Source organism: Mastomys coucha, unplaced genomic scaffold, assembly GCF_008632895.1.
Source record: "Mastomys coucha isolate ucsf_1 unplaced genomic scaffold, UCSF_Mcou_1 pScaffold22, whole genome shotgun sequence".
In the NCBI taxonomy this organism is placed as follows: Eukaryota; Metazoa; Chordata; class Mammalia; order Rodentia; family Muridae; genus Mastomys; species Mastomys coucha.
In genome coordinates, this window is record NW_022196905.1 from 74,569,537 (window position 1) to 74,584,096 (window position 14,560).

Sequence of the window (14,560 nt, forward strand, 5' to 3'; positions counted from 1 at the left end):
TGGAATCCCATATATAGACCAGTCTTACCTTGACCTCTCACCAAACATGGAGCTCTGTGATTGGCTAGACTGGTCAGTGAACTCTAGGGTTCTACCTGTCTCTGCCTTCTTCAGAACTGAGATTACACATGTTGATGCCAGACAGGACATTTGGGTGGGTTCTTGGATTCCACAGTTAGTTCTCATGCTCTCATGACAAGCCTTCTACCCACTGAACCATCTGATTAGTGCTAAAAAAAGAAGTAATATTTATATTTTGTATTATTCTGATAGCACTTTAGGAATTTAGGCTGTAAGGTCATCAATGATACATATTATATGTAGGAATAATTATAATATTTGAGACCAAATTAATTGGTATTTTAAAAGCATTTATTTCTCTTCTTATAACTGAAATGGAGTCCAAAAGTAATCTTATTTTTTTTTAATTTAAAAATATCTTAGTCAATTATTTTCTTCCACTGTGTCTATAATGTCAATTTTTATTTTATTCCCTTTTCTTTCTCAGCTGTTACTTTCTTCCTTCATCAATTGGACCATTTACTCTCCTTTATTCCCTAAATCTGCCTTATTTCTCTGTATTTTCTGTTTTCTCCTATTTTCTCCACTCTTTCTCTCTCTTCCTCTCTTTCTCTCCCTCATTCCCCACCTCGTCTCTACTAAACAGATGCCAAATTCCCCAGATTTATTTAGAGACATTTGATTTTTTTTCAGCTATAGATCTCAGTGTAGTATGATTATGTCTGTGGAACTTCCTTATTTCATTTCCATACATTTTGTGTGAGTTTTTTGCATCTACTGAACCAAAATCAATGCAATGGACCCTAGTTGTGCAGCAGTTCTCTGTCATCAAAGCTGGGAGCATGTCTTCTTTTATGATCAAATTCTAATAAGGGTGATTAATTTAAGGATTTGAAATGGAGAGATCATCCCTGTGCCTCCCCCCACCCCAATTTGAAAGTTTGTAATGATGTAGGGAGGTTATAGTCATAGGGGGTATCAAAGTGCATCATGGGACAGAGTGGTGTTTCCAGAAGTCAAGGGGTTTGAGCAGGTTCTAGAGACTAGGGAAGATATGTTTTCTCTTCTAAAAACTTCTAGAAAGACAGAATTTGATTGTTTCCTAAATTACAGTCTTCTGACCACCAATATCATATAATACGTAGAATATACAGTTTTCTACGTATCAGCACCAGTATGGTAGCAAATGCATTGCCTTTAGCCACTAAATTGGTAGTAATTTGTTTTAATGGCAAAGGAGAAACAATATAAGGTCTCTGTTGGGTGGCTGTCTCAGGGTGATGCCTGAGGAACCTTATAAATACAGGGATGCCCATTTTCCACCTGCAGTGAGTTACAAGGGACAGATTTAGATTTGGAACTAGAAAGTATCTTTCAGTACTTTCAGGAGTCCAGTTTGCTACTGGACTCTCAACCTAAGAAATGTGAGAAGTGTTAGCCAGAAACGTCTAATACTAATGTCAATGTTTTCTGTGGATTTTGTCTCACTTTCTGCAATCTTTATATAATATAATGGAGTAGAGTAGCATTTTTCTTTGGAACATTTTGTAAATATGTAAATAAAATTAACAGTACTTACAACAACAAATCTCAAATAAAACGGCAAATACAACAATAACAAACTTTGAAATATTCTAACAAACATACTGTTTCTTGGCCTACAAATTATGTTGATTAGCTTAGTAGAACCATATATTTGGGGCTGCCAAATAATGCCCTACTTTTTGATATTAGAACTGGCCCACATTTTTAATGTTATAAATGGTAATAAGCATGATATATATACCTTAAAATTGATTACAAAATATAAATAACACAATTGAAAGTATTCAAGTAAAAAACTAGAAAATTTACAAAAACAAGGGCATTCCCTCGAAAAACAACCTCCTCAAACAAATACCCACCTCCTAATAGTGAATCAGTCATTAATTCATTCACAAAGTTAGTGGTCCCATTATCTAGTGTTGCCACCAGCTAGACACTAGGGCTTTGACACATCAGCCTTTGTTGGTTGTGGTAGTAGGAATAAGTGTGGCTTCATATCCCAACCATAAGGTAATAATTCATCAATAGGAAGAGTAAATAATTTCTAGTAAATTTATTTGACCCAATCCTCCATGGAAATGACAAAATGACATATTGCTGTATACGATTACATGGGTAAATCTCACAGAAACAATACTGAGGGAAAGGAGCTGGATCATAGATTCCATGATCTTGTTTTCTGATGCTAGGGAATAAACCAAACATTATAATCCTTAATGATTATAGAACAGACATTCACTATGGAAGCATCTGACAGGGAGATGCACTGGAATCTGCTCAGGTAAGAGGGATACCTGTGTATATAATGTCATATATGTTATATATTACACAAGTAAATATGTAATATATAACATATATGACATTATATATACATATATGTAGAAATTGATTATCATATGTTTGAGTTGCATAATTTTATGGTACAAGAAATCTTTTTAAAAATAGAACTATTGTATCTTAAGCATTTGGTTTTGTTTGGGGAAATAGAGTTCGATATGTTTGGAGGCCAGGGTTGAATACTATTTTTTTATTTTTCTCTTTTTAACAATTTACTTACCATGATGTTTGTGTGTGTGTGTGTTTGTGTGTGAGCATGTAATATGATGTGTGGGGGACAGAGGCTGATGCCACTACACCAGGCGGAAGCCAGCATAACTTTGGAGTTACAGGGCTTCAACTCAGGGTGCTAGGCTTATGCAACAGTTTCTTTATTCTTTGGACTTTATCACCAGTCCATGCAGTAGTTTAAAGAATTACTATCCACAGAGAAATCAAACGATTACAAATGGCTTCAGTGATTTCAAGAGAAACAAATTTGTGACTCACATAGAATGAGATTCAATGATTTTTCTCCTGTCTTATTTAAGAAATGCATAGATTACCAATACAAAAGTATGATGGGTTCAAAGCATCTTAAGGAGTTATAAAACAAATACTATTATTGTAAAAGAGAAAAAAGGCAATTATTCATTAAACTTCTGATATAGGAAAATTGGGGCATTGTCAGTGAAAGAGAACAAATAGCAATACTTACCTTTCTATTTTAAGAATAACAAAGAGAATACAAGCCCTTTATTGTTTTATATTATGAAAGAGAATAGACTAAACACAATGAAATATACATCACCCAATTTAATCAAGATTAAGACCTCTGAGACCTTGTCTAATGTATAGTTTAACTCACTATCTCATATGTAGTTAATTTGAAGTTATTCCCTGATGTTATGTCAACCAACTAGTACATATTTGGGTATGATGTTTAAGCATAAATACTTTAAAATATTATGATTACCTTTGATTATTATGTCCAGGAACTGAGAGTAACTGTTAAAATAGGCCAATAACTCATTAATTAGCAAATTTTCTAACTATTTTTATGATAAATTGTTTAAATTGGGGTACAGATGAGCTCATACATAGTCAAATGGCTGATGTATTTTTTTGTCATTAATTCTGTGATTTAGATGTTTTCTGAGGGCCACTAGGACAGAATAATGCCATATGGAGATTGGTAATTTCAGTAAATAGTTGGGACCAAAGTATGGCACTGTTTTACCCAACATGTATGTCACACAAATAATTTTGAGGGTCTTACAGCCATTCTATAATGATAGTATGGCAAATAATAGCTTCATAAATTCTTATATCATATATTTAATTATGAATATAATATATGTGCTCATCCTTACACAAGAGATTGTAGAGTCAAGAGGTATTTCAGGGAGCTGAAGAGATAGCTTAGTGGTTAAGAGCACTGGCTGCTCTTCCAGAGGACAAGGATTCAATCCCCAGCACACCCAGGGCAGCACACAATCATCTGTAACTAGAGTTCCAGATAATCTGACATCCTCATACAGACATACATGCAGGCAATACACCAATGCACATAAAATAGAAATAAATCATCCCTAAGGAAAAGGAGGTGTAGGACATATGTGTTTTTAGGCCCATTCTTACACAAGAGATTTGAGAATTGAGAGGTAATCCATATTCCTTCCCATTGCATTGTCATTTTGTGTTCTCACCAAAGTGGCTTTAAAAAGAAAGGCTAGATTGTCAAGTTTTTGAAATTTTGCCTAATAGTTGAAATATGCGGCTTCAGCACAGCCTTTATTTGTCCTTGCCTTTTTTAAGAGCCATGTCAAATATGAAGAAACTAAACCATTATGGAAGTACTTGACTAAATTAATTTGTAGACATAAATTATCAGTGGATAGTTTGATAAGAATCTTTTATAATGGAAAGTTTTGGGGGGATATTATACACTGAAAAGATTCTGACAAGCAAAATATTGAGACCCTGCTTCATTTAATGCAACGGTGTTCTGTGTTCTTCTGATCAGCTTTATTATATCTGAAAGAATTTTTTTAGGATGACTTTCATGGCTACAAGCATAAAAATTGCTAAGAGATACTCTTATAGAGGCCATTAGATACTTCCACATTTTAGAAAAAAAACAAACCTTTATTCTTCATTTTGATTCCCAAATTTTAATTTGGTTCAAGGAGTCTTTAGTTTTCAAGATGCCTTGAGAGTATTAGTGGACCACTTTTCAAATCTAGAATTAGATTAAAGAAAATATAAAAATATCCCCTTTCCCCTTTGTTCAGCCTCAGAGAAGAAAGGCTAAGGACACAATGGAGTGGTTAATAGACACAATGGGGCCTGAAATTGGAGAGGGCCAAAGCAGAAGAGGGGAAGGAAAGGGTAAAAGCTCTCCTTTAAAAGAAAATAAAAAGTCTTTTTTGCTGTTTCTTTCTATGTTTGAAAGATTTCTTGTTTTGTCACATTAGATTTCTTCCTTTCTCCTTTGTGTGTTTGCTGTACTGAGCTTTCTTTTCATCTGGCAAGTCCTATGAAAGTCCAGAGGAAGTGAGGAAATCAGGACACACTTGGCATTTCAAGAAACTTCTGTTCGCTTTATAAGTGACTCTCATTTGTTAGTTTTGGAGTAGGAGAGCCCAGAGTCTGTGAATAGGCCTTGGGAAAAAAAAGTGCTCAGAGTTAAACCTTGATTTTCTTTAATTTAAATGAGTTGACAGAGAAGAAGATTCCCGCAGGATCAGGAATCTAGAAGGTCGTATGCCTTTCTAGGCTAGCTTCTTTGTGTCTCTAGAGGACTCAAATGTGTCTCATCCTGCTGCCTTGGGTCCCGCGCTTCCCAAACATTGTTTTCAATGTGAACAATTAATTCCTGGGGCTGATGAAATGACTCAGTTGATTAAGAGCACTGACTGCTCATCCAGAGAATCCAGGTTTAAATTGCAGCATCTACAAGATGACTCACAGCTGTATGCAATGCCAGCTAAGGGGAATCTGATGCTCTTTTTCTGTCTTCTGCAGGCACCAGGCACACATTTGGTGCACTGACTTCAATTCAGGGAAAATACCTGTAACATATAAAATAAAATGTTAATTTCTTCCATGTGCTGATCAGATCCACCATGGTCTCACTTCTGAGGAGAGATGAAAGACAAGGCTGCTGTACTTACCAATGAAGCACCAGAATGCCATCATAAGATGTGCGAAGTTTGAACCCAATCATTGGGCAAGGAAGGTATTTAAAGTTAACTATAAATTAACTACTTCACTTAAAATTGTTAACATTAACTGACAATGGCTGTCACATAAACCTAAGATACCATCTGATGTGTTTTAAATACTTAGTATTAAGCCTACAGTTCTTCCATCAGACCTCATTCGGGGTGTGCTCCTGTCTGTTCTTCAGTTTTGTGTTATACCAAATGTATTCCTGTGCATCCTGGATCTGGAAGTTCTTCCTAATCATTCTGCTGTGTAGGGCCACATTCATGGATGTTTCCCTTGGTGCATGAAAAGAGTGTTTAGGACAATGACAGTTTTCTAGCTAAGCAATCTCTTTGTAAGTAAACAGAATAATTGATTTACTATCTGAACTTCCTACTTTATTCCTTATATAATGTGAAAGAATATTTTCAAAGTACATTATACCTGCAAAATATCATCACAAATCAGTGTCTATCACATAAAAATATGCTTTATTGAGCAGCTTTATGAGAGATTAGAATATTTCCCATATACCTAGGAGTGATTTGCATATTGAAAACATTGAAATTTGTTACAGCTAAGTCTTAAACTTGGAGAAACTTTAGATTTCAAGTTTATAGTCCACTGAGCTCTTAGTTAATCATAGAGTATTTAAGATTAAATGCTGTATTTAAGGAACTACCAATTTACTTCAGTAAACATGTCCCAATTGAGTTTACCATTTCTTCAAATCACCTCAAGCCAGAGAGTGTTTGGATGGGAAAATTATTCAAATCTATTGAACTTCATCAATGTATTTGAATATGTAACGGGAAAAGCCACTTAATGATTAATATCAAGTGAATAAAAGGAATGTTTATACACTTATCATAACCTTAGAAAATGTGTGATCATTGATATTATTGCATACATTGTACTATGCATGTGTATATGTGTTTGTATAATGTACATAAAGACACATACATGGAACGTGTATTGAGGTAGATGTGAGAATAATAAAGTATTTTTTCTCTCTCTTTTACTTTCTCTCTCTCCATCTCCCTCCCTCCCTCCTTCTCTCTTTCTCTCTCTCTCTGTCTCTCTCTCTCTGTCTCTCTTTATTTCTCTTTCTCTCTCTGTATGCAATATACACTTTATTTAGATTTCTGTAACATTTTAAAATCATCAAAGTGTTCTAGTTCATGTTCATTTTAAATTATAAATTATTCTAGATTGAAGTAATAATTAAACCATAAATGTAAAGATATTGAGTATTATAACTTCCATGGTTATTTGTAAAATAAATAACTTCAAATTAATTTCAGTAGTTTCAGCATAAAGAGCCTTTGACATTGACACCAGCAGATATTGCTAAAGTTAACCAAAAGTTTAAAGTAATTGTCTACTAGGAATTAGTTTATAAAGCATAGTGAGAAGCAGCTTGATAGCTACATTAGGTTATACAGAAGGAGATCATAAACTATTTTTGTCATTTTGTTTTTATTTTATTTTATTTTATTTTTAATTTGAAAAATATATACTTTTTGTGAGCAAACCCAGGATGAGGTGTGTAAAACCAAGAACAGAGTCTAAGGTTGGCCCATTTTGAACATCAGGGTTCTTGCTTGCTTCTTTAAGGTAAGTGAGCTTTTTGCTCTGAACATCAGAATAGGTCCTTGATTCTAAGTACTTGTGAATGATCAGAAACCAGTCTCCAAATGTCGATGCATCTGTGCTTAATGCACTGGCTCACAGAGTCCATTGCATTAGATTTCTCTGAAGTAGCACTTGCAGAGGACTGGCATTTTTGTGGGGAGGACCTTTCTACTCTTCCCAGGGAAAGGTTTAGCATTAGTGCTAACATACCCAAGATTCTGCTTCTGTTCACCAACAGGGTTAGCTTAACTCCCAGCTATTGGAAATTAGAATGCCATCCTGTAGGGACAGAGATGCCTGTGTTAACAAGCAGAAATGACGTAGAAAATGGTACAGAGAGGCCGTGACTATCTATTTAGAGCACAATACAGAAGCCATTCAGGGCTTCCTTTATTTGACATAAAATACAACCTTGTTTGATTAAGGATACAGATGCAGAAAAGTGCTGATATAAACACACACTCTAGTCACAGTGCGGAGAAGCCCATCACACCTTTTGGTTAAGCTTGCTCAGGATTGAATCATAGTCCCCTAGTTAGCTTTGCTTCCAAACAAAAGGTTCCATTTCTTATTAAGAAAATAGAAAAGATAAAATGTGAAAGAGAGGAAATAGCAGTGAATGATATATCTGATTCAGGTGAGTGTTCAATTACCTTTCAATGCTTAATGCAATTTATTCATTGCTTACAGCCTCCTGGCCTGGAGTGGGTTAAATGAGACACAGAGTTGGACTCCAGTGTAGTTTCAAAGACTAATGTTCTCAGGACATCTAGCTCTTTAACTATACCAAATGCTGGTGATAACTTTTAAAAGGTCCTAAAAACTTTCTTGCTCTTTCTGAGGGTTAAAAGTCACTGGCTTAGGTGATTAACACCTGGAGACTATCAGTGGGGTATTAAGTAATGTAGCCTTTATTCTATATCTGCAGGAATCATGTGTCTCTAACTTTCAGCCTGCTAAGTTGAAATCCCAGAAAGAAAAAAAGATACTTTAGAAAGTGATTTTGGCTTTTATTTCTAAGCTCTAAAAACTTTCCTATGAAAGTTCTCTAAGAAAAAGGAGATTGGGCGAAGGAAAAGGGGGGATACGGAGAGAGATACCCTCTTCGTCCTCAGCACTTACACATCTTTGAGAATACACGATTACATGGTAAAGAGGTCATCACAAGTTTACACATAAATTCAAATCATAAATCAAATAAGAAATTTACAACAAAGAATGTTTACATTTGTAATCTTTAGGAATAATCATCGGGCTAAATATTCATCACCTGTCACAGCTTCACAGGTTCATGGAGCTGCTTATTCTAATAATATTTTAATATTAAAAGTAATATTTAGATATTTTTTATTAGATACTTTGCCACGCACACTTTGCGTGATGGCGGTATTTGAGGCGTAAACTTCAAGGAAAGTCAGTCTCTTGCCTCTGCATTGTCACCTGGCACCCCAAACTCAGAGGTAGCCCAGATATGTCCTCGTACTTGTGTGCTGGGGCCTACCAAGATATCATTTCTTAACAGCTAGAAAAAGAAAATTCGGACATTGCTCTCTGACCTTCACCAATGTTCCAATGTCCTAGTCAAACCCTGGCTTGGAATGTTAAGCCATTCTAACTAATTGCCTCCAGCATTGTGGGTAGGGCATTAAAGCTTACAGAAAGAGACAGCATAGAGCATTCAGCATTCAGCAGCAGGCAGTCTGCATTCAGCATTCTAGATTCAGCAGTCAACATTTAACATTCGGGACTCACTAGCACTCAGGACTAAAACTAGAACTTAGGTAGAGTAGCAGCCACCCCCCCTCCTAGGTCCAGAGCACTTGGGCCCGGCGGGGTGTGTGTGTGTGCAGCACCAGTCCAGATTCAAGAGATTGAACATTTGAGATTCGAGCATTCAACATTGAAGATTCAGCATTGAGGACTCGAGATTCAAGCCTCTATTCTCCTGGCTGGTGCACCCACAGCCTCCCGGGACTCTGGCTGGGACCATGCAGCCGGAACATACTCGGAGCCCAGGGGTGCTACACCAGTCCATAGGAGATGGCTGATGTTTTAGATCCAGTGTGTTTTAGATGGCCTCAGATGTACCTCGACTACTGAGCTGCCAGATTTTTCATTTCTCTTTTGCAATGATTGTAAAAGCCTCCTGTCATTTTTGAGAAATACATTCAGATAGAACACTTCTTGTGTAGTGTCTATTTGTCAAAGCCGAATCCCGTGCCCACCTGGCCAGAACCCATCGTCCTGCGGAACAAGGAACCCCATAAAAAACCCCAGTCCATGGCAATACTTTCTTTATTTACATTTCAAATTTCTTCTCTTTCCTTGTTTCCCCTCTGAAAAACCTCCTATTCCCTCCCCTCTCCCCCTGCTCACCAACCTACCTTCTCTCGATTCCTGGTCTTGACATTCATTCCTTTACACTGGGACATAGAGCCTTCACAGAACCAAGGGCTTCTCCTCCCATTGATGACTGACTATGTCATCCTCTGCTCCCATATGCAGCTGGAGCCATGAGTCCCACCATGTGTATTCATTTGTTGGTGGTTTAGTCCCTGGGAGCTCAGGGGGTACTGGTTGGTTTATAGTGTTGTTCTTTCTATGGGGCTGCAAACCCTTCAACTCCTTGGGTCCTTTCTCTAGCTCCTTCATTGGGGACCCTGTGCTTAGTCCAATGGATGGCAGTGAGCATTCACTTCTGTATTTGTAAGGCATGGGCAGAGCCTCTCAGGAGACAGCTATATCAGGCTGCTGTCAGCCAGCACTTGCTGGCATCCACAATAATATCTTGGTTTGGTGATTGTATATGGGATGGATACCCAGGTGGGCAGTCTCTGGATTGTCTTTCCTTCAGTCTCTGCTCCACACTTTGTCTCTGTAACTCCTTCCATGGGTATTTTGTTCTTGCTTCTCAGAAGGATCAAAATATCCACACTTTAGTCTTAATCTTCAGAGTTTCTTGTGGATTGTGGATTTTATCTTGGGTATTCTGAGATTCTGGGGTAAGTGGATACACTTATCAGTGAGTGCATACCATGTGCATTCTTTTGTGATTAGCTTACCTCACTCAAGATGATATCCTTCAGATCCATCCATTTGCCTAAGAATTTCATAAATTCATTGTTTATAATAGCTGAGTAGTACTCCATTGTGTAGCTGTACCCCATTTTCTGTATCCATTCCTCTGTTCAGGGACATCTGGGTTCTTTCCAGCTTCTAGCTATTATAAATAAGGCTGCTGTAAACATAGTGGGCATGTGTCCTTACTTCATGTTGGAGCATCTTCTGGGTATATGCCCAGGATTGGTATTGCTGGTTCCTCAGGTAGCACTATGTCCAATTTTCTGAGGAAACACCAAACTGATTTCCAGTGTGGTTGTACCAGCTTGCAATCCCACCAGCAATGAAGGAGTGTTCCTCTTTCTCCAAATCCTTACCAGCTGATCTTTTTGATCTTAGCCAGCTGAGTTTTTTATCCTAGCCAATCTGACTGGTGTGAGGTGGAATCTCAGGGTTGTTTTGATTTGCATTTCCCTGATGACTAAGGATGTTGAACATTTCTTTAGGTGCTTCTCAGCCATTCGGTATTCCTCAGTTGAGAATTCTTTGTTTAGCTCTGTACCCCATTTTTAATAGGGTTATTTAGTCCTCTGGACCTTCTTTTGTTCTTTGTATATATTGGCTATTAGCCCTCTATTGGATGTAGGATTGGTAAAGATCTTTTCCCAATCTGTTGGTTGCTTTTTTTGTCCTATTGATAGTGTCTTTTGCCTTACAGAAGCTTTGCAATTTTAGATTTTAGAGCATTACCTATGGGTGTTCTGTTCAGAAATTTTCTCCTGTGCCCATGTGCTCTTCCCCACTTCCTTTTCTATTAGCTCCAGCGTGTCTGGTTTTATGTTGAGGTCCTTGATCCACTTGGACTTGAGCTTTGTACAAGGAGTTAAGAATAGATTGATTTACGTTCTTCTATCTGCTAACTACCAGTTGAACCAGCACTATTTGTTGAAAATGCTGTCTTTTTTCCCCTGGATGGTTTTAGCTCCTTTGTCAAAGATCAAGTGACCATAGGTGTGTGGGTTCATTTCGGTCTTTCTGAACATCTAATGAGATGATCATATTTTTTTTCTTTGAGTGTGTTTATATAGTGGATTACTTTGATTGATTTCTGTATATTGAACCATCCCTGCATTTCTAGAATGAAGCCTACTTGATAATGGTGGATGATAGATTTGCTGTGTTCTTGGATTTGGTTTGCGAGAACTTTATTGAGTATTTTTGCATCGATAATCATAAGTTTCTATTTGGAAACCCTGCTGGGTACATAGTATAAGGAGTAAGACTAAAAAAAGGACAAACTACTGTAATAATATAATGAGCAAGAAGAGGGAAGAAATCAGAAGATCTGAACAAGAAATGAATTTTAAGAGGTCTCAGGGAAGAATAACTCACATAATGTCAGTTATATTCTAGTAGAGCCCATCACTAAAACATCGACTCGATAGTGTTCCTAATCAAAAGTAGTAGAGCATAAGCATGAAGATGCTGAAAAGATGGGGCTTGGATATCCTGACATTGAGGTACTCTGCTTCTTCTGTATGAAAATATTAATGATGATAATAATAAATAGCATGTACTGAATAGTTGATTATCAGTACATATTTGGCTACACAGAGATTTTTAAGATTTGCTCTCCATGATAAATATTATGAAATAGTTTCTTTTTTTGTATTTTCATTTAAATCTGAGTATCTGAGGGCTCATGAACTCAAGCAACTTGCCCAACTAGAGTGGAATAATTTTGATATAATATTGTGATCATAGGTACTCAGTTTCTGAGGCTCACAATTCTTTCCTTTATTTGTATAGTTCAGAAAAGAACAGCTCACAAAGGAAATAATTGAGCATTGTCATAAAAAATTCTGTATTTCCTTTTGTTCTTCTAAATATTTTTTTGTAAGCAGAGATTTCTCATTCTAATGATATGTCTGAGCCTTTAGTTTAAAAGATAATTACAGGTATATAATTACTTCCTGATGAATTATTATATTTTGTGAATCAATTACACATAGGATATATTATTGAAAGTTATGGAGAAAGACAGGCCTGGATTTAGTGTTAAACTTTATGGTTATAGCACAAGCCTTCTGGATGATGTTTCTCATCCACTGTTATAAGGAAATTATAACAATGACAGGGTATTTATAAATAGAAGGCTGCACAAGAATAATCTCTAATTTTTTCCCACATGCTCTTATACTGGATATTACTATTAAAGATTATAGTGCATATTATGTTATGTAAATATTTAATTTTAGTTTTTCTCTGCTTTACTTTTTAGAAATAGCACTGTAAGTTTCCAGAAGTATTGAGGGGAAGAATACTTACATTTCTGAAACAACCTTTGACTTTGAGGAGCATGAAAATTATAAGGCTTTAGCAATACAAAGAGAAGATAATGGTGTAGGTATGTTTGGATACCTTATGATCACTAGAAGAAATTTTCTAGGATGATTAAGTGAATATGATGATTGCAGATACCTGCAGACAGTGTAGGGAAAACAGAAAAATGAGAACAATTGAAACACTAGTGTTGCAATATATCCTTTGAAGGCCCCCTGCCACCCTGCAATTGGGCTCAGTCTCTTAAACATTCCATTCTTTGCTACAGTTCCATCAGCTAGAGACTAATTGCTGGGCACAAAAGCCATTTGGGACATTGACTATCAGCATAAGTTCAAAGAAGAATGAACGGGTAATACTCAAGTTACACATTTATTCAGAGGGCATGAGTGTTCCATAAGTGCATTTATCTGAGATGAGTATCTTCATTCATGTCACCAGTCTTCATCCTGAAGATCACTAGTTCTACAATAGCCAATGTGAAATAAATTAGAACTGAAGGTAGAAATTTTGAAATACCAAGAAAAATTTGAGGAAGACAATTTCTTTTGGTTAACATGTGTTCTTGATTCTATTTAAAGCTATTCAGAATGAGAAACAAAATATCTTGAAGGATTAACTTTATTACTTTTTTTTTGTAGGAAGAAAAGACATTATGTTTCCTCTACTAAGCAAAAACTTGTACTTTAAAACAGATACAAAGTTTGGAATTTGAACTCAACTCATCTTCAAGTGGCTATATAGTCAGCAGTCAGTATTTGGCCCTTATTAAACCTTTCTCCATTATATTTGTTTTTATTGAGACCTAATGAGAGGTATTGAGAAGAAGCTGGTATATTTTGACTGCTCCTAGAGAAACAGCAGCATCTTTGTTTTAAGGAGAAATACTTGTCTTGGGATAGTCAGTTTTAGCAGCTTTCTGTAACAAAAAGAGTAAAGGCAACAGCCTCTTTGTGAAGAGATCATCTGACTGTCTTCAGGACAAATGCTTTGTCCAGAAGAGAAACAGGTATGGAAATTGGAGACTATTACTGACTAATGCTATATGCACATGCAAATATTTTTCTACCATTAATGAATCCTTATAATGACTATACATGGTGTTGTCATCTGCAGTACACATCCAGGGCAATGCTAAGAGTTTGAAACACTGTATCTTTTGTTCAATATCACATTATAAGCACAGTTGCAAATTTATCTCAAGCTTGTCTGCCTCTGTATTAGTTAGGATTATCTGCTTTAACCAAACTTACAGAGTGAATCTTTCTATACATACAGAAAAGGGATTGATTAGAATGACTCATAAGCTGCAGTCCAGGTAGTCCAACAAAGACTAGCTGTGAATGGGAAGTCCAAGAATCAGAAAGTTGCACAGTCCAAGGGCCTGCATGCCCCAGCTGGTCTTTAGTATGTTCTAGAATCCCAAATGAACAGGATGTAATGGTGGAAGAGACTTGCCAGCAAGGCAAATATAAGTAGGCAAAGATCAAGAGCATCCTTCTTCCATGTTCTTATGTGGTCTGGTACAGGTGTGATTTTCTGCTTCAGGATCCAGTTGATCTTCCTACTTTAAGTTAAAAATCCCTCGCTCATGTGATCTCCATTTTTGGTCAATTCCAGCTAAGTTGACAAGTAAGAATAGCCATCAAAGCTTCTAAAGCTAGAACAAAGTACTCAGTGTGGTCCGAAATATAGTAGGAACAATGTCACTTCTAAGAAATGCAATATTCCAGATATTTTCCATGACTTCCCTGAGGTGATGGCAAAGATACTGATATACTAAAAGAATTATTACATCTATCTGGCTTATTAAGGTTAGTTCTAGAAAGTTGGTTAACTCATAGGCTGCTCTAACATTGGAAATTCCTCCAAATAACTTGTGGGCAGATGTAACACTAAGAGGTCTCCTCAGGGTCAATTATTTACTGCC